Raw genomic sequence first — 27,183 nt, forward strand, 5'->3', positions numbered from 1 at the left:
CAGGGCAGCAGTCGAACAATTTCTGTATCCAGAAAGGCCCGTACAGGACCTGCAACATGCGGTCGTGCATTATCCTGCTGAAATGTAGGGTTTCCCAGGGACAGAATGAAGGGTGGAGCCACGGGTCGTAAGACATCTGAAATGTAAAGTCCACTGTTCAATGTGCCGTCAATGAGAACAAGAGGTGACCGAGACGTGTAACCAATGGCACCCCATACCATCACGCCGGGTGATACGCCAGTTTGGCGATGACGATTACACGCTTCCAATGTGCGTTCACCGCGACGACGCCAAACACGGATGGGACCATCATGATGCTGTAAACAGAACCTGTATTTAACCACCGGCCTGAGTGGCCGTGCGGTACTAGGAGCTACAGTCTGGAGCCGGGCGACCATTACGGTCGCAGGTTAGAATCCTGCCACAGGCATGGATGTGTGTGATGACCTTAGGTTAGTTAGGTTTAATTAGTTCTAAGTTCTAGGCGACTGATGACCTCAGAAGTTAAGTCGCATAGTGGTCAGAGCCATCTGAACCATTTTTTTTTGTCTTCATCCGAAAAAATGACGTTTTGTCATTCGTGTACCCAGGTTCGTCGTTGAGTGCACCAGCGGAGGCGCTCCTGTCTGTGATGCAGCGTCAAGGGTAACCGCAGCCATGGTCTACGAGCTGATAGTCTATGCTGCTGCAAACGACGTCGAACTATTCGTGCAGATGGTTGTTGTCTTAGAAACGTCCCCATCTGTTGACTCAGGGATCGAGACGTGGTTGCACGATCCGTTAAGCCATGCGGATAAGATGCCTGTCATCTCGACTGCTAGTGATACGACGCCGTTGAGATCTAGCACGGCGTTCCGTATTACCCCCCTGAACCCACCGATTCCATATTCTGCTAACAGTCATTGGATCTCGACCAAAGCGAGCAGAAATGTCGCGATATGATAAACCGTAATCGCGATAGGCTACAATCCGACCTTTATCAAAGTCGGAAACGTGATGGTACGCATTTCTCCTCCTTACACGAGGCATCACAACAACTTTTCTCCAGGCAACGCCGGTCCACTGCTGTTTGAGTATGAGAAATCGGTTGGAAACTTTCCTCATGTCAGCACGTTGAAGTTGTGTCGCCACCGGCGCCAGCGTTGTGTGAATGCTCTGAAAAGCTAATAATTTGCATATCACAGCATCTTCTTACTGTCGGTTAAAGTTCGCGTCTGTAGCACGTCATCTTCGTGGTGTAGCAATTTTAATGGCCAGTAGTGTAGTAACGCCACTATGAGGATCTAAATCAGTTTTTCTAAAAAAAAAAAAACACGCTGTAACGGTCGTGAGCGTTCCTTATCTTTGAGATTGGTCGTGAAGTGTTGATGTTAGTCACGAAAACGCCATTATCGTCTCCTCACTGAGTCCGATAAGCTGTTATATGGCTACGAGAAGCTGGATGCTCCTTCTGCGATACTGCAGAAAGACTTGGCAGGAAAGTAGCCGCTGATTGTAACGGCGGTCACGAGAATATACGATCGCAAGAAGACCGCGCTCCGGACGGCTACGTGGCACTACCGAGAGGGAAGGCCCGTGTTTCGGCGCTTAGCTCTGACGCATCGTACTGCATCTGCAGCAGTAATTTGAGCAGCAGTTGGCACCACAGTGACACAGTGAACTGATACAAATCGGTTACTTTAAGGACAGCCCCGAGCCAGGCGCTCTGCAGCGTGCATTCCAAACCACCGCCATTTGCAACTTCAGGGGAGGGCAGGGTAGAGGTCTGTTGGGTTTTCTGATGAAATGTGGTTTTGCCTCAGTGCCAGTGATGGCCATGTGTTGGTTCGAAGGGGAGGGCAGGGTAGAGGTCTGCTGGGTTTTCTGATGAAATGTGGTTTTGCCTCAGTGCCAGTGATGGCCATGTGTTGGTTGGAAGGAGTCTACAAGGAGGCCGTTTGAGGGCCTGCAAACAACTTGTCTGCGTTCTAGAAACACGGGACCTACACCTAGAGTTGTGGTTTGGGGTGCGATTTTATATGAGACGAGGAGCACTCTCGTGGTTATCTCGCGCACTCTGACTGCAAATTTGTACGTCAATCTTGTGATTTCACATGTTGTGCTGCCATTCATGAACAGCATTCCAGTGGTGTTTTACAACAGGATAACGTTCACCTACGTACCGCTGTTGTAAACCAACATGTTCTACAGAGTTCGACATATTGCCTTGGCCTGCTCGATCGCAGATCTGTCTCCAGTAGAGCACATATCGGAAGTCATCGGACGACAACTGCAGCGTCATCCACAACCAGCATTAACTGTTCCTGTATCTACCGACCAAGTGGAACAGGTATGGAACTCCATCCCACGAACTGACATCCGGCACCTGTACAACACAATGCATGCACGTTTGTATGCTTGTGTTAAACACTGATGGTTACACCGGTCATTAATGTACCTGCATTTCACATTTGCAACGACTTATCCCGCACTTACATTAAACTGTGACCTTGCATTGTTAGTAGAAAAAAGCATTCCCGAAATTTCAGTATTCTACATTAATTATTTTGTTGTGATACGATTTTTTTTCCTTTCAGTGTTGAGCTCAGTTGGAAGGCATCCTCCCAGAAATATTTAAGAACAGAGTTGCTTGATAGCCCTATTTAAGCGGGATGTCCGGATTTTTACGGGTGTCATGACCTGTCCTGTGAAATTCTTACGTGGTACGCAAATGTCTCGACTTTGAGGCTCTGCTAATAATTCAAAATATAACACATATTTACTTGAAAATGTCCGCGTATATTATAGTTCCGAAATTACTTTCTGAACGCGTCGATGGCATTAGCAAAGGAAGTTAGAATACGGTCAGCCAGGAGGTCGCAATCAGTCGACGAACTAAAGCAGTGGTTCTGAACCTTTCTGAAGTCATTCCCACTGAGTGCAATCAGCTATTAGGTAGCCTCTTCCCTTCCTCCCTCCCCCCCACCATTTTCTTGCCCCGCTGTCAACAACCTTGGCATCTAACTAATGACGAAAGGTAAATGACATTTAGTTACCACGAACTAATGAATCAATTGCTACTACTTATTTCTAACAACCTTTCTTTTTATAGAATGATGAAGCAGTTCTCACGGCATCGTGAGTGCTACCCACACACAACTCCTTCTCAGAGAAGAAAGCTAATTGTCCACACTGAGCGAAGACACGTGTTACAAAACATGTTTTCTCCTCACCGCTCCTCTCCCTAGTGACACTTGCTTCTTCCACGCCTTGAACCATTCCCCCCCCCCCCCCCCCCCAACACACACACAAAATTTAAAATCAACCAAATTAAAATGTGTGTATGTACTTATCTTTGTATTCAGTCGATTGATGTACTCCTTACTCCTGAACTGGTAGAAATTGGAAGACTTCCGGCTGCTAATGCGTTGTGACGGACCACTGCCCTAATAATAATAATAATGTCTGGGCACTACAGCAATGTTGTAGTCATTTTATGGTTATAGTGTGTTGTGGTCAGTCAATTAGCACGTTTATCTGTTCTGAAGTGAATAATGAAGCAATTTCTAGTGTGTTGTGGGAGCTACCTACAACTCGGAGAACGTATTTTAGTGTGATATTTAAGCAAATGTCAGGCAAATGTTTCAATTTTACTGCCATAGATGCACGATACAAAGAGTGTATGTAGTAGATGGAATATGGGAGGAAAACAGTGTTCATACATTCGTTTAAAAAGCTGTAACCACGATTTGTGTTTCGCATTAAAGCTAATATTCGAGAAAAAATTTAATTATTCGTAGTCAGTGTTACAATATTATGAAAAAGTGATAATAGCAAAAATCTTTTAAAAATATATTTTGTTTCGTGGCAAACACAATCGAATCCTGTTTTTACCGCTCAGAAAATTGAGTTTTACCCCCCCCCCCCCAGGGAGTATTTACCCTCGGGTTCAGAGCCACTGTATTGGAGTACGGTAATAACAATGACCGTAATTATTTTAAAAAATTAGAGTGGTCGCTAAATCATCATTGAAACAATTTTGTTTTTACCTTTCAGAAAGTGTCAATTTATCCCTCTGGGTGTAATTATCCAGACGCTGGGAACCACTGAACTAAAGAGACGGACTGACGCATACCTGAACTGTACGTTTCCTGGGCCTACACAAGCTGGATCCACACTCCACTTTCATGACAACCGAGTAGATTGCCATTTCGGAAACTGTACTGTTCGAACAGATGTCCACAGCAGACACAATAATTATCATGTCTGATAGTGTGTCAGACCTTCTGCAGGTTAGAAATCATCATAAGAGATGTACCAACCCCATATCTGCAGCAATGATCGACATTGGGTTTCGGATACAGAGGAACTGTCGCAACATCGTGATGATGTGAATGAAAGGCCACTCTGGCATTCCTGAGCTGGGCTCCAGCTCTCAGCCGATATACGGCGGCAGAGCGGCAAGTTTGCATTTTTCTGTGTTTTCCTCGCAGTATACTTATTAAATTTCGTACGTGTTTTTCTGTTTAAGGGGTTTAATCTCGCGTTTTTGTAAGTGTAAATTCATTAGCCTGTGGGGCAGTATTTGCTCATTGAACAGCCAACTAAGTAGCTTATTAAGGCATCAGCGTCCATGCTGCATATCTCGGATTCTGCCTTCTTTATAATTTACTTCTTCATTTAGTCTTGCTAGGATGGCTAGGATGTGTGCATGCCGTGTGCTGACGCAGGACGAATGGGCCGCAGTTCGCGAACAGCTGAATACGCTTTTAGCTACGGTCAGTCACCTTCAGGCTGCTGTCTCGAGGTGTAGTGGCACCGGAGAATATGCCGCGTCGCATAGGACACATCAGGTGTCGCTTGTTTTGCCCATGGGCTCTGCTTCCGAGGCACTTCCTAGTGCACCTGACTTGGTGGATCCGCCCTCACAGCAGGGTGAGTGGCGGTTGGCAACGTGTTCGTGTCGCTCGAGGCGGAGGGCCATGTGAAGACTTGCCGCCTGGCCTCATACATTCACCCTGTGAGTGGACAGATGACCGCTCCTTTTGCAGGGTCCGAGCAGGCACACGGTGGGAAGGGTTCGTTGGTTACTGGGAGCCCCTTCGGCAGGTAGACTTCAGGGCTGAAACGAAAGCCAATGTGTACTCGATATGTCTGCCGGTGGGCCTCATCCGTGATGTAGAAGCGGCCTTGCCTGCGGCTGTCGAGCGAGAAGGATGCAGTCGTCTGCAAGTTATGGATCACGTCGGAACCAACGACTCCTGTCGCACGGGCTCTGAGGCCACCCTAGCAGCCCTCCGCTGCCTGAGCAACACCAACTGGAGTGCAGATAGCTCTACCCTGCAGCAGCTCTACAGAGCCCTTGTTCAATCCCGCCTTGAGTATGGGAGTCTGGTTTATGGTTCGGCGGCGCCCTCAGCGTTGCGTTTACTCGACCCAGTGCACCACTGTGGCGTTCGACTAGCGACGTGAGCTCTTAGGTCGAGTCCGGTAACCAGCGTCCTGGCAGAGGCTGGAGTCTCTCCATTGCAGGTCAGACGTGCACAGATGCTCGCCAGTTACGTTGCACACGTTCGTAGTTCTCCTGCACATCCGAATTACCGTCTCCTTTTACCACCCACGGCGGTTCATCTCCGGCATCGGCGGCCCAGGTCAGAGCTTAAACAATAGCAGTTCGCGTCCGATCCCTTCTATCTGAACTGGAGTCCTTGCCTTTACCACCTATACTCGAGGTCCATTCGCGTACATCTCCATGACGTACACCTAAGCCGCGGCTTCGCCTGGACGTTTCACATGGCCCAAAGGACTCAATTCACCCCGCGACATATTGAACAGCATTCCTTGCCCGATGGCTGCAGTGTTTTCACTGCAGAGCTGGTGGCTATATCAAGTGCGCTTGAGCACATCCATTCATGCCCTGGGGAGTCGTTTCTTCTGTGTACTGACTCCTTGAGCAGCTTACAAACTATCGACCAGTGCTACCCTCGTCATCCTTTGGTAACTACCATCCAGGAGTCCATCTATGCCCTGGAACGGTCCGGTCGTTCAGTGGTGTTTGTGTGGATCCCAGGACACGTCGGAATCCCAGGCAACGAACTTGCTGACAGGCTGGCCAAACAGGCTACACGGAAACCGCTTATGGAGATCGGCATTCCAATAACTGACCTGCGTTCGTTTTTACGCCGTCAGGTTTTTCGGCTTTGGGAGACGGAATGGCATAGTCTCAGTACGCACAACAAACTGCGTGCCATTAAGGATACTACGAATGTGAGACAGTCCTCCATGCGGACCTCTCGCAGGGCCTCTGTGGTTCTCTGTCGGCTCCTCATTGGCCACGCTTGGGCGACCCACGGCTACCTCCTGCTCCGTGAAGACCCGCCTCAGTGTCGATGCGGCGCCAGGTTGACAGTGGCCCATATTCTCTTGCACTGTCTTACTTTGACTGCCCTGCGACGAAATCTTCGGTTACCGGACTCGTTGCCGCTAATATTATCTGACAACGCCTCGTCGGCTGATTGAGTTTTACGTTTTATTCGTGAGGGTGGGTTTTATCATTTGATCTAAGTTTTAGCGCACGTCCTTTGTACCTCTGTGTCTTCCACCCTAGTGCTTTTAGGGTGGAGGTTTTAATGTGTTACAGAGTGGCTGGCTTCTCCTTTTTATTCTCATGGTCAGCCAGCCATGGTAACCTGTTTTGTCGTTTTAATCTCTTCTACGTTTCTGTGGTTTCCTCCTCTCCTTTTGTCCATTTAAGTGTTTGTTTCCCTTCCGTCGTTGTTGTGGATTTTCCTTTCTCTCCGTTTTGTGTTATCAGTCTTGCTTGTTGTATTCTCACCCTTGTGGCATTGTTTTATTCGGAACAAGGGAACTGTGACCTAGCAGTTTGGTCCCTCCCCCCCTCTTTTAAACTAACCAACCAACCAACCAACTTCTTTTGGTGCTCCAGTTAGTGCCTATCGCGACCGCCCACATGTTCGTTTCGTGCTTTCGTTTCCAATGAGGAACAAAACACACGAGGCAGGTAATATTTGGGCGGGTGTACAACTCCCGTCGACTTTCTCAGTTCTTACAGTCAGTGGAAATACAACTGGTGAGTAGTTTATAGCATCTAACAGATTACTAAGCGACTACCCAGGAACACAGTATCAGTTGGAGGTTGCCTATTTAATGGCTTCCAGGGGCAATAAAATTTATCTTCAATATCTCGCGTAATTATTGGCCGAATTAAAAGTGCTGTCATAATCTATTCATTAAGAGGGATAATCTTATGTTAAATACTTCACACAATAAGACAAGTACTACAGTTAGAAACCGTGTGTTTGTCTTGAGGTAGCGTAACTGACGACGCACGAATACGTGGACTTCATTCATCCAGTATGTGAGAATGAGAACAGTTAGAGACTGCCAACTAACTTCACATATAATTTCAAAGCTTAGGTTTTTTACTATTACATTAGAACTATGAATGAATAATTCGAAACTAATAAAACCAACATTTTTGTGTTTCTCAACTTCAACCATAAAGGCTTTACTCGATTAACGTCAAATATTTAACACGCCAACTTATTTATGAAGTTATCAGTAGTTTGAAGCTGTTTTGCGGATGGGAGTTCGATGTTTTAAGGAATCGGGGACGGAGGTACTGGTAATTAATAATTGGTTAATAGGCCTATTTGTTACCTCCATGCTTAACTGTTCAAGCGTTCACTGTGTTTCTGAGAGACGTTTTCCTCACATGTACACGTATTTCTCCGTTGAAAATCTAACTGTCTAGACGTGTCAAGAGCCATAACACGTTTTCTTTCTGAAGAAATTACCGGGCCCCAGCTTTGTCCGGTTGAGAGCCGCCATCGCGATCAATAAGATCTTCCGCCAACCACATTTCCACCGATTCCTCAATAATTGAATCTCAGAAGGATCTCGTCGAGGCAAAGATTTTCGTGGCAGAACAATCCACATACTGTGCTGTGGAGGTGCAGTATTCGATTATAGCTGACAGACTGAGCTGCGAAAGGCGAATGTGGCGATCAAGTCGGCAAACATTTCACGCACTGTGCGCTTTGTCTAACTAATGTAGGATTTGCCATACTGGCAAGGTACTCTGTAGATTCGAGCCCTCGGTAATCCCAGATCGCCCTCTGAACCGAACAGACTAGAACGCAAGTCTTTCTAGGAGGGTGGAACATTTCTTTGACATAATGTTTTCTTTAGATTGTGCCTAATTTCGAAGAAACATTGTCAACATATGGGAGGAATGTCCTGGACTTGAACCGCTCCTTTCCCTCTTGATCTTTTGGGTGGTCTTTCTCTTTCCTCAAAGCTGTGCTGATCTGTTGTGGAGATTAACAATTATCTTTGAACATGGATGGTAGGTGTTGCAGTTACTTTGCAAGGTTGTCTCCATCAGACACATGTTCCAAATGCACCAACATTGGAAGAATGCCCATAGTTTGTGGTCGGCGGTGGCAGATAGACGCTTGCAAAAACAAATCTGTATGTGTAGGCTTACGGTAGAAGGGATGGCTCAGTGATCTGTCCACCCTCCGCCATTAATAAGTGGCTTTCATCTGGATAAGGCGTGCGAGACGGTGATTTCTCTAATGTCTTCAGAAAGAAAAAAAAAATTATGACTAATGACACATCTAAAGAGCGTGCATGTAGTGTCACCATTACGCAAACACCTGTGCGCCATAGATGGAGCAATATTCAAAGAGGACGCGAAATTCGACAAAGAGCGCTCATGTAGCGGCGGCGTTTGTGCATGCGTCTCTGCACCAGATTTTGGTATACAGTTAGCTATGTTCTCCATATGCAAAATACTCACGTGAAGATGGTTGAATGATTGTCAGACGAAATATCACCGCAAGAAGTCGACGTCAACTGGCTGCAATCCCGGAACTTCATGGAATACGATGTCAAAACGTTCTGAGACGACGTGGTGAGAGTTACAAGATGCAACAATTCTCGAGACTCATATCTCTTAAAACAACTGGAAACTCTGTGCGGTTAGCAACGGGATATGACAACAGGACTAATTTGGTAGTTGCAGAAGGGGAGCTGAATGCTCGCTGTAGCTGAGTCGGGTTAAGTTGATGCCTGACATTTTCTAATGGGCTGGGGGCGGCTGCTTCGCGGGCGTACCAACAGTTTTCGGCTGCAGCTGTTAGCGCTTCGCAGCTGAAAGCTGGTAACAGCGCTGCAAGCTGTCGGGGAACTTCTTAGGCCGTCTCGCCTATAATGTGTAGCAAGATGGTAAACAACTCCCTTGTCATAAACTTCACGAGATGGGCCGGCCGAAGTGGCCGCGCGGTTCTGGCGCTGCAGTCTGGAACCGCGAGACCGCTACGGTCGCAGGTTCGAATCCTGCCTCGGGCATGGATGTGGGTGATGTCCTTAGGTTAGTTAGGTTTAACTAGTTCTAAGTTCTAGGGGACTAATGACCTCAGCAGTTGAGTCCCATAGTGCTCAGAGCCATTTGAACCATTTGAACTTCACGAGATGGGTGCCAAATGGAATATACCAGCAGGATAATACAAGACCCCAGGTTGCAGTTCACGCCAAAAACGCATGAGGAATGTAGGGATCCATGAGTAGCCTGCCTAATCCCCTGATCTTTCAACCGTCGAACAAGTCTGGGCTGCAATGAGAAGACGATTATTTTCGTGCGGGCGTCTAGTCAGGAATCTTCATTAGCTGACACGCCATGCAAAGTTCATGATGGGCGTCAGCTCTGAACGGCATCAGAAATTGATCGTTTAATTCCCCTCGTATGATGAACATCTCCACAAAGCTTCATGTTGTAACACTTTCCATTTCCGTTAGTATGCCTGAAATGAATTCCTATTCATCATCGTGTTCCAACGTGATTCAACACCATTCCACTTTACACATCTTGTTCAAGAACATCTGCGTCGGACTTTTCATGAAAAGTTTATATGAGTAGAATGTTCTATTAAGTGGCCACCTCATTTACTTAATCTGACCCTAATTAATTCGTTCTTGCTGGTGGTCATGTGGAAAGTATAGAACACGACACATCCATCTAGATTCACGGTGGTCTTTTCAGCACGAATTTTCGCTGTGCGTAACATTTTCAGATAACACTTCAGTTTTCCGGACAGGTAAGACAGAACTTGATGCTACAATGTCACGCATGTGTCAGGCTGTTTCTAACAAGTGTTGCGGTTGTAGTACCGTGTGCAAGTTCTGTAGGTGAAGAAAATTTTCAGAAAAATTTGCCTATTTGAATGTTAATCCCCTTTATCAGATTAAAAAAAATTTGAAAGTTTCCTATTTTCGGTTATAGCTTTTGTTTCAGTCGTTTCCGGAACTAGGGTTCTGTTTCTCACATCAATATATACTATCTGATAAAAGTATCTAGACACCTACTGGTGGACATTAATATGCGGTGTGTCCACCCTTCGCATCCATGATGCCTAGAACTGCGCTGGGGATGCTTTCAATGGGGTGTCTGAATATCCGTGGAGAACGGAAACCAAAGAGTTTAGTGATGTTGGACGCTGGAGACGAAAGAAATCAATATTTGTCTCACCCCAACTGTGTTCCATTGAGTTCATGTTGGGGCTCTGGGCAGGCCAGTCCATTTCAGCGATGTTATTATTCACAAACCACTGCCTCACAGATGCTGCTTTATGACAGGATGCGCTGTCATGCTGATACAAAGAATCATCGTTTCCGAACTGTTTGTCTGCTGTACGCAGTAGACACTACTGTGTCCATATCCTTCTGCATTTAGCGCTTTCTTAAGCGCTATAAAAGGCCACACCCCTAACACGAAAACACCCCAATACCGTAACCACCACCTCTTCTGTATTTCACTGTTAACACTACAAGGACAAGTAACGTTCTCCAGGCATTTCTAGACCCAGACCCTTCCAACGCATTGCCAAACGGTACAGTGTGATTCATCACACCAAATAACTCGTTTCCAATTATCCACTGTCCAGTTGCGTCGCTCTTTGCGTCCCAATAAGCGTCGCTTAGCATTGACGCCAGAATGTGTGGCTTATGAGTAACTGCTCGACCATTGTACCCAATTGTTTTTATCTTCCAAAGCACAGACATTGTGATAACTGGACTGCTCATGAGTCATTCCTAACATCGATTTCATGCGCTCTCCGCAAAGGTCTTGTTTAGCTGTGGTCGTTCCTTTGCGTTTCGACTTCACAGTCATATAGCCAACAGTCATCTTGGTCAGCTTTAGAAGGGTTGCAACATCCGCGATGGATTGCTGACTCAAGTGACATCCAATGACCAGTCTACGGTCACTAACGCCACCTGTCCGACCCATTCTGCTGTAACTCCTTCTCTACAAACAATACAATATTCCCTGCCTCATTTCCTACTGGCGGGTCCATTTATCGTGACATCTAGTAGCCCTCCCCAGCACACACTTCAATTCATTTTTCCCTTACATATTGTCACTACTGCCAGGGCTCTCCGATATTGGCAAGCACCCCAGCATTGGACGTAATGGGACGTCCTTGTATCATTGGTGATCTTATAGATCTTATAATCAAATGTTTCCCTGAGACATTTAAGTCTCTTTTTATTATCAATGATAATGAGCGAAGCAGACGTAGATAATAAAAAGAGAGTTAAATGTCTCAGGGAAACATTTAATTATAAGACCTATAACTGAAGTCTGTTTGTTTATTCAACAGGTGTTCAGGATGTTTCTTGAAGCGCCTCTTGATCTTGGAGCGATACATACAGTATCTGATACCCCTATCCAATACAGAAATTACCACTAGATGGGATGAGAGGCTACGGTCTGCAATGGTATAGCAGCTCCTCACAAGCCACACATTTCTGCAGTCAGTGCTACGCGATGCTTGCGGTGGCGTTATGGGCCCTGGACAGTGGATGACTGCAAACGAATGGTTTGGAGTGATGGATCATGCTACACCATATGGCAATCCGATGGAAAGGCTAGGGTTTAGCTAACGCCTTGAGAAGGTTACCTACCGTCATATGTAGAGCCACCAGCGAAGTACGCAGGAGGTGCTATTACAGTATGGAGTGTTCTTCGTAGTCAGGGGTGGTCCTCTTATTCCGCTTATGAAAACGCTAAATGCGAAAGGATATGAACACATTTTACAACACTGTGCTCTTCTTAAAGTAAACGAAGAGTTCAGAGACGACGATTGTATTAGCACGGCAACGCACCGTGCCGGAAAGCAGCATCTCTGAGGGAATAGTTCGTGGACAGCAATATTCCTGCAAAGGACTGGTCTGCGCAGATTCTTGACATGAAACCATCGGGACATCTTCAGGACGAGATAGAAAATCGACATCATTCCAGTCCACAGCGTCCAACATCACTATCTTCTCTGGTTTCGGCTCTTGTGGAAAAATGCGCTGCCATTCCTGCATGTACTTACGGACACCTCACTAACCTTGTCCGCAGCAGGGTTCCTGCTGTCATAAAGGCAAAGATGGACGCAGATAGTCTAAGCTGTGTAGTATCACAGAGACTTTTGTCGCCTACACGTTGTCTGGTACTATACATAGCTAATCTGATGAGTTTATTACAGTAATAGTCTTGTGTAGTATAAATTAAGCAGATGCAAAGTGTCTGAGCTGTAGTAATAAAAGTTAAGAGGAGAAATAAGAGAAGAAATGACTAGGTTCTCCGCATAATCGGGGAGGAAAGGCGGATTTAAAAACTAACTAGAAGAAGGGGCAGCTTAATATGAAAAGTCTGAAGAAGTCAGGGAACAACTTTCGTGGTACTTGGGGCAGTCATGCAGGACGGAAAGTGGTGGGGGACGACAGGCGTCTGGTCTGGTTTTGTACGCTAACAGTCATGTTTTGATCAGTCTTTTAAGATTGACACAGTATGCTGTAATCGCTTCGAACTCGGAGAATTCGTCCACATATGGAGCACCCTCTCCTTTAGCTAGACAAAGCCATACAAGCCATACAAGCGTTGCAACATCTGCAACATTCCGGCGCCTTGGGTTCACTATTATCGATCGGCCTCCATACAGTCCCCACTTGGTCCCGACCGATTTTCATCGGTTTGCAGAACTTAAAGAACACCGTCGAGGACATCAACTTGATAGTGATGAAGCAATGCAAGCAGATGCGAAGTTGTGCTCCGTCAACAGAGTCAAACATTCTACAGTGACGGTACCAACAAACTAAATCATGTTGGGAAAAATGTGTTCGTTGCCAGAGCGACTATGTTGAGAAATAAATATGTGGACATGAAGGAAAAAGGTAGAGAACGTTGATAAATTTTTTAAGCATTATTAGTTTCCACATAAAAAATTCAGATGCATTACTTTCCAGCACACCGTCGTATGTATGTTCCACATCTCCTCCTAAATCACTAGATCGGTTTCAGCCAAACTTGATACACATATCACTTACTGTCTGGCAAGAATCAATAAGGGGGTAAGAACCACCTACCTCTCAAAGGGATGAGGGTGGGGATAAAAAAGTAGTGTAGCCAACGACGCCCAAATAGCCAAAATGTATTCATCCGGTATTTGAAAACGACTGCACTTAGTGATTTGCGAGCAACTTTACACATAGTTTACCGAGCGGGTTGGCGCTAGTGGTTAGCACACTGGACTCGCATTCGCGAGGACGACGGTTCAAACCCACGTCCGGCCATCCAGATTTAGATTTTCCGTGATTTCCCTAAGTCGCTCCGGGTAAATGCCAGGATGGTTCCTCTGAAAGGGCACGACCGGTTTCCTTCCCCATACTTGACATTATGCGAGCTTGTGCTCCCTCTCTATTGATCTCGATATCGACAGAACGTTAAACCCAATCTTTCTTCCTTTTTTTCTACACCTAGTTTGAAACCTTTACGAGATTTTTTCTCGGTGATACACCCGTATATCATAAATCGATTCATATTTGAAGACATATGACGTCGTAAACATTGAGCTACTTGAAAACTGTAGGATGAAATTCGCTAGAGATGCAGGTGAAATATGTGTGAAATATATCAATTATATGGGAAATATATGTGACATGTGCCTATGTGGGTGAAGCCATGGGTAAAAATCTCCTGTGAAACTCCTGGATCGGGTTCAACTAATGGATCCAACAGTCTCCTGTTGGGGATGGGATGATAACTTGGATAGAGAGAGCTGGGGAGTAGGACAGAGAGAGAGGGGGAAGGAGGAGATGGACACGAATAGGGAGCAGGAGGAGATAGATACAGAGAGGAGGAGGGGGGAATGGACAGGGAAAGGGAAGAAGAAGAGATGGGGATAAAGGAGAGATGGATAATGGACAGAGAAACTGAGGAGACAGGCAGAGAGGGAGAGAAGAAGAGATGGGTAGATGGAGGAGGCGATGGTCAGGCGAGGGAACAGGGGGAGTACGAGATGGACAGAGAGAGGGGAGGCGGAAATGGACAGAGAGAGGGGAGTAGGCAATGGAAGAGAGAGGGGAAGGAGGAAAGGTCAGAGAGAGGGAAGAGGAGGAAATGGATAGAGAGAGGAGGATATGGAGAGAGTGGGGAGACAAGGATATGGACAGACAAAGGAAAGAGAAGGAGATGGACAGAGAGAGGAGGGAGGAGGCAGTGGGGAGCGACAAAAGGGGACAAGACGATGGACTGAGAGAGGGGGAAGAGAAGATGGACAGAGAGATGGGGGAGAACAACATGGGCTTAGAGGGGGAAGAGGGAATGGACAAAAGTGGAAGGAGCAGATGGGCAGAGGGGGAGGAACAGATGGAGACAGAGAGAGCGGCAAGCATATGGAAAGAGAGGACAGAGGAGCAGATCGACAGAGAGAGGGGGAAGGAGGAGACGAACTGATAGAATATTGGAATAAATACATACATGGGCAATATTGGGTACTCTGCTAGTTTATAGTAAAGAGATAAGAATATATACGACAAATAATGAGGACACTGTGTATAGGTGCTGTTCAGTGATGAAGAGGGTGGCACTGAAGAAGAAATCGTGGTGGGCCGCATCACACCAGTCAGAAGACAGGCACCGAAAAAGAAAATTAAGACAATTCCTCTGAGTGGGCAAAATACAGAATAAACTGGAATCAAGATTTGCAGGAGGAGTATATCGAAACAAATATATGCTGCTTAATAGAAGTAAAAGTTGGCTTATGGCTATACATTAGTTACGTTCTAAGGGGATGTAGTCAGACTAAAAATGGGGGTGGAACAGTGAGTGTGAGATGTGAGAAGGAAGTATAGGTAGCTTGTTTGGGGGATTAGGTGAAGCTTAGCAGGGGACATACATTCATTTTCAGAAAAAAAAAAACAGAACACCTTGAACGACTAGAAATAGGCCGTACATATTCACAAGACATGTACATTAGTATGTTTTGCAGAAATGATCATTATTTCAGTCACCGCGGTTCAGCATGTGTCCTGTTGCCTAGTAGGCACAGAATCCGCCGTGGGCCCTGATAACTTGTTCCATGCGTGACGGCATCGGCGCGAATGGCGTCCTTTGGTATAGCAATCCATGATGAACTCACCTGGCTCCAAAGTTCATCTGCAGTGGTCGACATTGCGTCACAGGGCTGAACCCGTCGTTCACCATATCCCACACATTTTCGATTGGCGATACGTCTGGTGATCTGACGGGTCAGGGCAAAACTGTGACATTCTGTGACACCAAGATGGTATGGGTTCGTGCAGCTACATGTGGTCGTGCCTTGTCTTGGTGAAAAATGGCGTCTGAGATGCTGTGCAGAAAGGGTATGGCTACGGATCGCAGGATGTCATTCACGTAGGTCACACAGGTCACAGTGCCCTGGACACGCACCAACTGTGATTTGTGGTTGTACGCAATAATATCCCACACCATAAGGCCTTGAGTTGGCGCTGCATGTTTTGTGCGGTCGCTGTGATGCCGCTCCCCCTGTCTGCGGCGAACCTCCACTATTATGCCAGAGTTGTGGAGGCAGATCTGTCCTGCAATGTCATTCGGATGAGACGGAGAGTGGTCTGGATGGTGCGACCTGACCCATCTCGTCGTGTTCTATGACCTTCCGTGAACCATTCTATACATACCCGCTGCACCGCCTAAACACTACGCCCCACACGAACAGCTATTTCCCGGATGGATGCATCACATTCTCTCATGCGAATAATGCTCCCTCTTTCAAACTCACTGATTTGATGGTACGGTTCGCGCATACATCTGAAAGGCACCTTGCACGTCTGCTCAGGCCGCACTGATCCATTACTTTCGGTTTCTAGCGACAAAGAGAGCAGCAGGCATGTCTTACCGGTAGGTGGTGTTGCTCCGCGATATCGATGTTGACCTTGAACCAGCGGGCCGACATTTGCAGAACATACTAATTAATGTACGTGTCCTGTGAATATAAACGTTCTATCTCTAGTCGTCCAAAGTGCTTTTTTTTTCTAAACGTGAGTGTATATGGAAAGATACGTATGAAACAAAACACACAACATTTAACACGGTGCTTAGGTATAACGTATTCTTTTATTGTAAAAGTAGAACTGTCACTATTAGCACCTTAGTCTCGAATGTTAAATACGTATTTTCAAGGTTATTAGCCTTTGACAACGTTAGTCGGTTGTCGCTTGAATATAGTCTTGTAAGCTGAAGACTGGTTCCTTACTTCGGGTAGGAAATTTAAAGCGTATGCTGTTCATTCTAAAAAAATGTGCTGCTAAAATTCTATTACTTTATATTCGTCGCTACTTGCGCATGAGTGGCGAGGAGTGCCCTTATGGCTTAACTGAAAGGATACTGCTCAAGAGAAACAAAGACCCCAATTCGAATTTTGGTCCAGACAACACTTTGAATCGATCAACAGGGACAATTTCATGTCAACGTTTTCAATGATACATTGTCTTGTTTCATATATTCAAATGGGCGAAAGTTGCGACTCAGGGCTTGCTAGCACCATATTAAACTGATTAACTTACTTCATAATCCTAATAAGTGTCCTCTTACAAGGCAAAAAATTGCATAGAGTTATCACAGTAGTAAAGACGGACGAGAAGAGGTTCAAATGGTTCAAATGGCTCTGAGCACTATGGGACTTAATATCTGAGGTCATCAGTCCCCTATAACTTAGAACTAATTAAGCCTAACTAACCTAAGGACATCACACACATCCATGCCCGAGGCAGGATTCGAACCTGCGACCGTAGCAGTCGCGCGGTTCCAGACTGTAGCGCCTAGAACCGCCCGGCCACTCAGGCCGGCACGGGAAGAGGACAACCATAGCACGGCTAACGTATAGTCAATCTTCTACTTGTAACAAGAAGTCAGTTCATGAACAATGAGAGGAGGAGAACACAGCAGAGAAGTAGAAATGAACTCATGTCGGTAAGTTCTCGAAATCTGTAAGGTGGAGTATGATTAATTTCTTGACTTCCAGTAACAAAAACTTATTACGCTCGAATATTTTTACCGCGCATTAATCTATACATATTACAACTTAAAGCTCCCTGCCACGTTTATCTGTTTGCGAATCCTAATTTCACTAATTGCTGCAAAGATTTTGATACGGTTTCTCACCAATAGATAGACTGATTCGCGAGGACATAGATGTATTGATATGTGTTTCATATTTAATTGCCTTTGGAGTGACATTTCGTGGCAATGGGAGCTACACGTGAGGCAGTATCTGGCGGGAAAAGCAGTAAAGCCAAACCCATTACAACCCCAGAGAGCAGCGACCTTGATAGGACTCTGTACATGTACACATACACCGTCCGTTCGAAAAGTTCCGAGACAGGTTTTATTCCTGGCGTGTAAGTGACGCCACAGCATTAAGTACGATGGTTGCTCGAACTAACACCTGTAAGCAACGGATGTGCATTGACCATTCAGTTATGGGCAGGCAGTGTTAAGTAATGGACGTGCGGCCGTAATGCGTCAACGTTGTTGTGTCACAAATAGCAGTGGAGCAACAATTCTAAATCAAATGTTCAAGACATTCTCGAGAATGTTTTGCAGAAAAGAGAAGTGTGTGAAATGTTTGTCCCGCACACCTCGACTCCCGAACAAAAACAACGACGCGTGTGTGTGTGTGTAGCGACTTGGTTGAAATTCAAAACACGGACAGTTCTTCAGTGAAAAGAAAAAAAGGTCACGGGTGACGTGACTTGGTTTTATCAATAAGAACCCCCAATAAAACAACCAAGTGCAGGAATTCACATGAAGGGTCAACGGTTTGAGGACATAACCTACATTCAAACGAGTGTGACTCACGAGTTGAACAACATTCCAAAGCAGGACTTTTCTGACAGTTTCACATGGTTGTATAAAAGTTCTGTTCTTTGCACTCAAGTCTGGAGGGGGAGGGGGAGAGGGAATATGAAGAAGTCTTAAAATCACCATATTAAAGTTTCTCAATATTTGTTATTAATCCAATCTCGATTTTTTTTTGACTGATGGGGTATCTTCTATACAGATTATAAAGTCCATCACCGCTTTTATCTGTCTGTATGTGCAGGCCAATCTCAGAGCTACTGTAGGGATTTTGATGCGATTTTCACTAACAGACACACTTATTCACAAGGAAGGCTTGTGTATACAGTATATTTATTACCATTACGCTAGACAAGTTCAAATGGCTCTAAGCACTATGGGACTTAACATCTGAAGTCATCAGTCTCCTAGACTTAGAACTACATAAACCTAAGTAATCTAAGGACATCACAGACATCCATGCCCGAGGCAGGATTCGATCCTGCGGCCGTAGCAGCAGCGCGGTTCCGGACTGAAGTGCCTAGAACTGCTCGGCCACGGCGCTAGGCAAGTCTACCAGCTGTTGAGACGAGGGCCGTTAAATAATGCAACACCTTTTTTTTCTTTTTTTGTCGTCCAGACTTGGCTGAAAAAATGTGGAATTTGTTGCAGGGTATCATGGAGTATGCCTGCGTCAGCCCCGTAGTTTCAAGAAGTTTCGATTGGCAGCGGCGCAACACGTAGCCTTCAAAATGGCGTCTGTAACGGAGGTGCGGTCCTCGCAGAGAGCTGTCATCGAGTTTCTTTAGGCCGAAAACCAGAGCGTCGCAGGTATTCATAAGCGCTTGTAGACTGTCTACGGAGACCTGACTGTGAACAAAAGCACGGCGAGTCGCTGGACGAGGCGCCTGTCATCATCGCAAAAAGGTCGCGTAAACCTGTCAGATCTTCCGCGAGCCGGCCGGCCTCACACAGTAGTGACTCCTGCAATGCTGGAACGTGCAGACACTCTCATCCGAGGTGATCGACGGGTCACAGTAAAGCACCTCGCTGCACAACTGGACGTCTATGTTGGTAGTGCTGACACACTCGTCCACCAGTTGGGGTTATATGTATGTTGTATGTTAACCGGGGACCTAGAAACGACGGAGAGGCTCCGTCCCCGCCGCAACCGGTCCACAACCCTACGACGACTACCGCAGTCCACGTCACCCCTCCGCCGCCCCACACCGAACCCAGGGTTATCGTGCTGTTCGGCCCCCCCGTGGACCGCACCCAGGGAACGTCTCACACCAGACGAGTGTAACCCCTATGTTTGCGTGGTAGAGAAATAGTGGTGTACGCGTGCGTGGAGAACTTGTTTGCGCAGCAATCGCAGACACAGTGTAGCTGAGGCGGAATAGGAGGAACCAGTCCGCGTTCGCCGAGGCAGATGGAAAACCGCCTAAAAACCATCCACAGACTGGCCGGCTCACCGGACCTCGTCACAAGTCCACCGGGCGAATTCGTGCCGGGGACCAGGCGCTCCTTCCCGCTCCGGAAAGCCGTGCGTTAGACCGCTCGACTAACCGGGCGGGCTACCAGTTGGGGTACTCAAAGGAGTGTGCCCGCTGGGTTCTTCGCCGCCTAACAGAAGCACCTGCCGACTTCCTTCTGTTTGGCCCAATGAAAGATACACTCCGCGGGAAGCAGTCTGTGGATGATAGGGAGGTCATTCGACGAATAGACTGGCACCATGACGACATGCAGGGTCTCCCAGAAAGGTGGCGTAAGGCCGTCACATTGTACAGAGATTATGTTGAAAATAGGGTTTTGTAGTCAGAAGAATGGGATGCGGAATAATATGGTGTACTGGAATCCTGCATAAACCAACCTGCTTTCCGACAAAAAGTGTGTTGTGTTACTTGTTGTACGCCCCTCCTACTTCATGCTATTACACGATGTACGAGGAAATAAAGAATTCCAAACATGTTAGCTTGGACCTCCCTTCGCGAGTGGAAGTTTCGCAGTACTTCTGACGCACGTCCAGCGACGAAACTCCGTATAAAGCCTTGGTTCCAGCAACGCCGGCGTATCGTGTGTCTCGCTGCCGCTTAATGTTACATTTTGGAAGGAGGGCCAGGAGATTCAGCGAAGCAGTAAAAGTTAGCACAGTATTCTGAGAACGCCCGTGTAAGAACATAATAAGGCCCGTTCTTATAACTGAGGTAATCCAGCTTCCGTAACTGCAGACTATGCCTAGTTTCTAGTTTCGATTGTTATGCATGGAGACGTAGTTCCCCGAAACTACTGGTTCGAGACCTACAATCCATGCTGTAACTTAAAATGAAACTGAAATGTCCATGTTTATCTTTGCGCTAGCTAACTTGCTTGAAATATAAGCAACATTAAAGAAGAAATTAGAAAAAAAATATTGAAAAAAGCAAATCATTTTGAAAGACGACAGAAAAAAGAGGTATGATGTTGCGAAATGGAACGTTTGTGATCCACATTTTAACCGGCAATTAATCGATGAGATATTTGTAAAAAAAAAAAAAAAAAAAAAAAAAAAAAAAAAAAAAAAAAAAAAAGGTAAAATTTCCTTGGCAATTTCTGAAAGACGAAATAAAGAATACTCCAATAGTACAACATTTTAAGAAGCCAATTAATCGATGAGATATTTGTAAAAAAATGTTATAACTTCATTGGAAATTTCTGAAAGACGAAATAAAGAATAATCCAATAATACAAGATAAAAAGAGAATACTGTAATTCAAAGGTATTGGCAGTAGTATGATGATTTTTACTTAAACGTCTATAACGACAAGGGGAATTCTATAATAGGGGAACACAGTTATAGCCACTACAGTTAAAAGTTTCAACCATAGTTTACTGTAACCTGAACAAAGGCCAAGTATAGCTCACATTTCTGTGTAGTCACTCTTCCATTATCTGAGAAGTGCATCCCTCTCTCCTGCAATCCCGGTGCTGTTTTATGGACACTTGCCACTGTAAAAATTGTTTGTTCTGGTAATAAACGTTTCATCAGCACCAGCAATGTGTGATCTTTCTATCTGTGTGTTACCAGAAATACTCCTTAAATTAGTGTTTGTTCATTACGTATTGCCAAAACGCAAATGGCGGACCCAGATTACAAGCCATCTACGACACACACACACACACACGAGAGAACTATCTACTTTTTATGTGATCTACATTATATTCTCCATATCACTGTGAAGTGCATGGCAAAGGGTATATCCCATTGTACTAGTTACTACAGCTTCTTCCCGTTCTATTCCGCTTTGGTGGATGGAAGGAATGACGGTTTAAACGTCTCCGAGTGTGCTCTAACTAATGTTGTGCTCGCGATCCCTACGGGAGCGATACTAATGTGGTTGTAGTATATTCCTAGTACCATCATTTGAAAATGGTAGCTCAAACTTGCAAGTAAATTTTCCCGCGAAAGCTGACCTCTATCTTCAAGCGTCTGACAGTTTCTTCAGAATCTCCGTAACACTTATGCAGAGTCCAACAAATCTCTCTCTCTCTCTCTCTCTCTCTCTCTGTGTATGTGTATGTTGCGTGTCGCAGATGGATTATAATCTGAGTCCGCCATTTGCGTTTTGGCAAAACATACTGAACAAACACTAATTTAAGGAGTATTTCTGGTAACACGTTGCAGTTCACAGAAAGATAGAAACATCATACATTGCTGCTGATGATGAAACATTTATTATCAGAACAAAAAATGTTTACAGTGGCAAGTGTCCGTATAATCTGAGACCACTGATGCTGCCGTTCACTGTATACACTCAATATCTACTGGCAGCCCTATTTCGTATCGTTCCCACACATCTGAGCGATAGCCTGGTTAGGTGGGACGAGTGTTTTGAAAGTAATCTCTTTTGCATACGGATTGCATTTCTGTAGTATTCTACTAATGAACTTGCCAACCAAAACCTTGGTGGCAAGTTAGCGAGGTTAACAGAATGGTGACAGGGTAATACGACAGGTGTGTGGCCATCTCGTAAACACCTTCAAAGCCAACAAACTTTAAAAATCGGTCACGCACTACGCCGCTTTACACGAAGAAAGTGTGCACTCGTCTGGATCTTATTTTCCATTTTGGACATGGAGAAATTTTATTTAATTTATTTATATTTATATATAATAACGAAAAAGAAAAAAAGAAGTTGAAGTATATAGCTTGAGGGGCTAGCGAAAGAACGACAGGAATATTTGGGAAAAAAAGGTAGGCGTGGGTGTTAGCACGCTGCTTCCAGGATTCGGACAGGTGCTCCAGCCCTTAATCGAATCCGCCCGCCAGATTAATGACGAGGGTCGATGTGTTGCTTTTAGGCCATTTCCCGCATCCGACTAGATGAATACCGGGCTGGTACCCACGTATCGCCTCAGTTACACGATTGTCACGCATTTAGAAAACGTTCGCACACTATTACGAACAACTTAAATTGGAAGGAACACATAGAAAATGTTGTGGGGATGGCTAACCAAAGACTGCGTTTTATTAGGAAGACACGTAGAAAATGTAACAGATCTACTAAGGAGACTGCCTAAACTACGCTTGTCGGTCCTCTCTTAGAATACTGCTGTGCGATGTGGGATCCTTCCCAGATAGGACTGACGGAGAAGGGCAGCACGTTCTGTATTATCGCGAAATACGGGAGAGAGTGTCACAGAAATCATACAGGATTTGGGCTGGATGTCATTAAAAGAAAGGCGTTTTTCGCTGCGACGGAATGTTCTCACGAAATTCCAACCGCCAACTTTCTCCTCAGAATGTGAAAATATTTTGTTGACACCGACCTACATAGGGAGAAACGATCACCATGATAAAATAAGGGAAATCAGATCTCGTACGTAAGGATATAGGTGTTCGTTCTTTCCGCGAGCTATACTAGATTGGAATAATAGAGAATTGTGAAGGTGGTTCGATGATCCCTCTGCCAGGCACTTAAATGTGATTCGCAGAGTATCCATGTAGATGTAGATCCATACCAGGGGATAAAGGGGTGGCGACAGGAAAAGCATCCCAAATGCCACATGCGATGGTTAACATGCTGACCCCGTGTAGGTACAGGATAAAGGCAACAATAAAGAAGACGACTTGAAGACAGTGTACAATTGTGAGATCACCGTCGCTGCAGCTTGATCGTTAGGAGAATAAATATCTGTGGCCTCGCGTAGTTAATCCTCTCTGGTCACGACAATCAAAGTCGGTGACTCGTTTTTGTGCGAGCAGTGCAGGACGGGAGTAGGAGTCGGCCGTAGTCGTTAAGAGATGTCGAAGAGATGCCGCAATGCGTGTTCGGCCGCGTACGCGAAGAATACTTAACATCAGCGCTAGTGTTGGCAATGCAGTCCTGGAATGAATCATTTCTGAACGCCGGGTGTTATTAGAACCTCGTGTCCTGGTTCAATTATTCTGATTTCATGACTGCTATCGACAAAGGAATAAATAAATTAGTAATCGTATCTTTCTGAACTTCATCCACCGGTAATTAAATGTTATTAATAAATCAAAAAGTCATCGTAAAAAAGGAGAGGTGTAATCCTCAACTAAAGGAGGCAGGGAGCTACTCACACAATGAAGAATTTAGTACGTCGTGAAGATGGCGGCTTGATTTATCCAAAGTTCGAGGCACGATGTTGAACCGGTGCAGGAGCGCAGACACGTACCTGCAAAGAAACAACAATCAATTATGTAACTTTTTTCAAGGGGGTAATTAAAACTTGATAACTACACCTCGTATATGCTTATTTGAGGTTTCGTAACCCATTCAGCTAGCAAGAAATCACAATGTTGCTTACGGTCTTTCGTGTGGGTTCAGGGGTTTCTCATGATTGCATCCTGCTTTTTAATCAATGGTGCTACAATGACAGGAGGTTAAAAATCTGTAGATCCTAAAATAATAATACCAATATCTTCAACTCATAGAATAACTTAATATAAGGACAAGATATTTTCGTTGCATTAACCAGTCTTTTGTCATGAGTGAGTCATGCATGGAAAGGAAACGTAGACGATAAACAATTTAGACAAAAACAGAACAGAAGCTTTTGAAATGTGGTGCTACAGAAGAATGCTGAAGATCACGTAAAAAATGAGGAGGTACTAAATAGAATTATTAAGAAAAAATTTTTTTGGCACAGCCGGACTAGAAGAAGGGATCGGTTGACAGGACACATTCTGAGACATCAAGGGATCACGAATTTAGTGTTGGAGGGAAGTGTGGCGGGTAAAAATCGTAGAGGTGAGACCAAGAGACGAATACAGTAAGCAGATTCCAGAAGGAAGTACAGTAGGTTGCAGTAGTTATTTGGAAACTAAGAGGCTTGCGCAGGACAAAGTAGCATGGAGAGCTGCATCAAACCAGTCTTCGGACAGAAGACAACAACAACATCATCAACAACAACGCTACACTACACGCTGCTCTTCCGTTTCTTTTGATTTACAGATTACAACGATCCAAAAGGAGCAAACTGTCAGCTTCTTACTTCGGCGTATTTGAAGTACAACATGTCACCGCCACCCTAATAGGAGATTGCAGGATCTTACCCCCACAGTATTTCTTTGCTGTTAGTAAGAAATATGCGTACCAATTTTGGTTGAAATCGATCCAGGAGTTCAGGAGCAGATTTTTACCCGTGGCTTCGCCTGCATACGCTCGTGTCACATATATTTTACATGTTTCACACATATTTGTGCATAGATTTCATCTGAATCACTAGCGAATTTCGTACTGCAATTTCGTTTTCATGCAGCTCTACGTCTATGGCGACTTATCTCCTGAATTATGTATAGTGTAATGACATAATTCTGTCGGTACATCCAGTGCTACTCGTATATGTGGCAACTGTTTCTAAAATGTGTTGCGAGTTAGTAGTAAAAAATTACTAAATTAAAACTTCATGAACGTTGCGGCAGTTTTTCACGCATCTCAGCGTTTATGACGTCATAATTCCAGAACAGGGAAACGGGAAATGCGGTCCCCACAAATAACTTGTGACGTCAGTCTAGTTGCCTTGCGCGACCTACATCGCCAACGCTCGGGTACGTCCGAGACCAGGCGGGAAATCAGTATATCAATGGGAAAGATACTCGTAGAAGTGCTTAACGCTATTATGTGTTATCGAGAGCGTCAGTGTGTTTAAACATGCAGCTGCTCCCCGCCGGAGACGACTGCTGTAACTCGTAAAACTGTACGAGATTTCACGTGCTGAGACGCACGCCACAGGGCCCGTACGTGTATCTCGTTGGCTCCGTCCTAAAATACGTGTCATACAATGATATATTTTTGCAAGTACATTGAATGGTATATTTAAATTCTGTTCGCAAAATGAGTAGCAAATAGAGTTAGTAGTGACGAAGTAATAAATTGAAAGGTCATGTCTGACGTGTCAGCTGTGCTGCATAAACAGCGAAAATGTAGTAAGCGCTCAACTTTTTTGTTTCATAATTCTCTCTCTTTCTCTCTCTCTCTCACACACACTCTCTCTCTCTCTCTCCCCCTCCCTGTGTGTATGTGTGTGTGTGTGTGTGTGTGTGTGTGTGTGTGTGTGTGTGTGTGTGTGAAATGAAGAGGCTTGCGCAGGACAAAGTAGCATGGAGAGCTGCATCAAACCAGTCTTCGGACTGAGGACCACGACAACAACAACAACAACATCGCTACACAACACGCTGCTCTTCCGTTTCTTTTCTTTTACAGATTACAACGGCCCAAAAGGAGCAAACTGTCAGCTTCTTACTTCCGCGTATTTGAAGTACAAGAGTGAGTTAGTAGGGGAGAGTGAAACTACGCGTAAAGTTGGGTGCAAGTCACCAAGTTCTCTCGTTTTCGAATACTAGATGATTGAAGTTTGGCTGTCTGCGCGTCGTGAGGTGCACCACCTTTTCACACCCACGCCAACTCCACTGAGAGGTAGGTAGTTCTTACCCTCACCGTGGTTCTCGGCACAGAGTAAGTGATATGTGTACCAAGTTCGTTTGAAAATCGATCCAGTGGTTTAGCAGGAGATGTGGAACATACACACATACATACAGGGTGAGCCAAAATTCCATGAACATTTGCAAATGCACTAATTCACGGAATAATGTAGGTAAAGAAATAAAACTTGACACATACGCCTGAAATGACACGTGAAAAAACCGACCAACAGATGGCGCTGGACATCAACACGTCAGTTATTCTAATTATTCCTTTTGTATCGTAAAAAGCGCCATCTGTTGGCCATTTTGTGCTCTTTCTTGGTTTCAGTAGTCGCCTGGTCATTTCAAGCATGAGGATGCGAGGTACGCTGATACGTTACCCCTCTTCCCTAGCGTGGCTAACAGACACCTGCTGGAGGATACGATTATTGTGAAGGATGGCGCTGCACCCCATATTGCTGCCAGTGTGAAAGAACTCTTGTGCACGTCGCTTGGTGAAGATCGCACGATGAACCACCACTGCCGTCATGCTTGGCCTCCCAGGTCCCCAGAAGTCTAACCGTGTGGTTATTGATTGTAGGGCTACCTGAAGTCACAAGTCTACTGCAATTGTCCGACCTCATTATGGACGCTAAAGACAACATCCGGCGGTAATTTCTCAGCGTACCTACTGGTATGCTGTTCACAACATTGTCCCTCGACTACATGTACCGTTGCTCAATGACGGTCGACATGTTGAGCATTTATTATAAAGAACATACATCTTTGCTAAAAATCAATTTTTATGCTAATTATTCATTATGCATCTTATGAAGTGCCATCTGTTAGTCATTTTGTGCTCTTTTTTTGGTTTCAACAGTCGTCTTGTCAGCCGGCCGCTGTGGCTGAGCGGTTCTAGGCGCTTCAGTATGGAACCTTGCGGTTGCTACGGTCGCAGGTTCGAATCCTGCCTCGGGCATGGATGTATGTGATGTCCTTAGTTTAGTTAGGTTTAAGTAGTTCTAAGTCTGGGGGACTGATGACGTCAGATGTTAAGTCCCATAGTGCTTAGAGCCATGTGAACAATTTTTTTAGTCGTCTTGTC

At 45.2% G+C, this 27,183-nt stretch overlaps 1 protein-coding gene across 5 annotated transcripts in view; it reads right to left on the bottom strand.

The window, feature by feature from the left end:
• The window catches only part of LOC126251898 (CYFIP-related Rac1 interactor B), a 389,840-nt gene that overhangs the window by 88,900 nt on the left and 273,757 nt on the right, over positions 1 to 27,183 (bottom strand). For 2 of the 5 annotated variants that reach the window (XM_049952613.1, XM_049952616.1), the window contains exon 3: positions 23,754 to 23,848. The exons of the other annotated variants lie outside the window; for them this stretch is intronic. The gene's annotated coding sequence lies outside the window, so the exon portion shown is untranslated. The remainder of the gene's footprint in view (positions 1 to 23,753; positions 23,849 to 27,183) is intronic. 5 annotated transcript variants of the gene reach the window in all.

Source organism: Schistocerca nitens, chromosome 4, assembly GCF_023898315.1.
Source record: "Schistocerca nitens isolate TAMUIC-IGC-003100 chromosome 4, iqSchNite1.1, whole genome shotgun sequence".
Classification (NCBI taxonomy): domain Eukaryota; kingdom Metazoa; phylum Arthropoda; class Insecta; order Orthoptera; family Acrididae; genus Schistocerca; species Schistocerca nitens.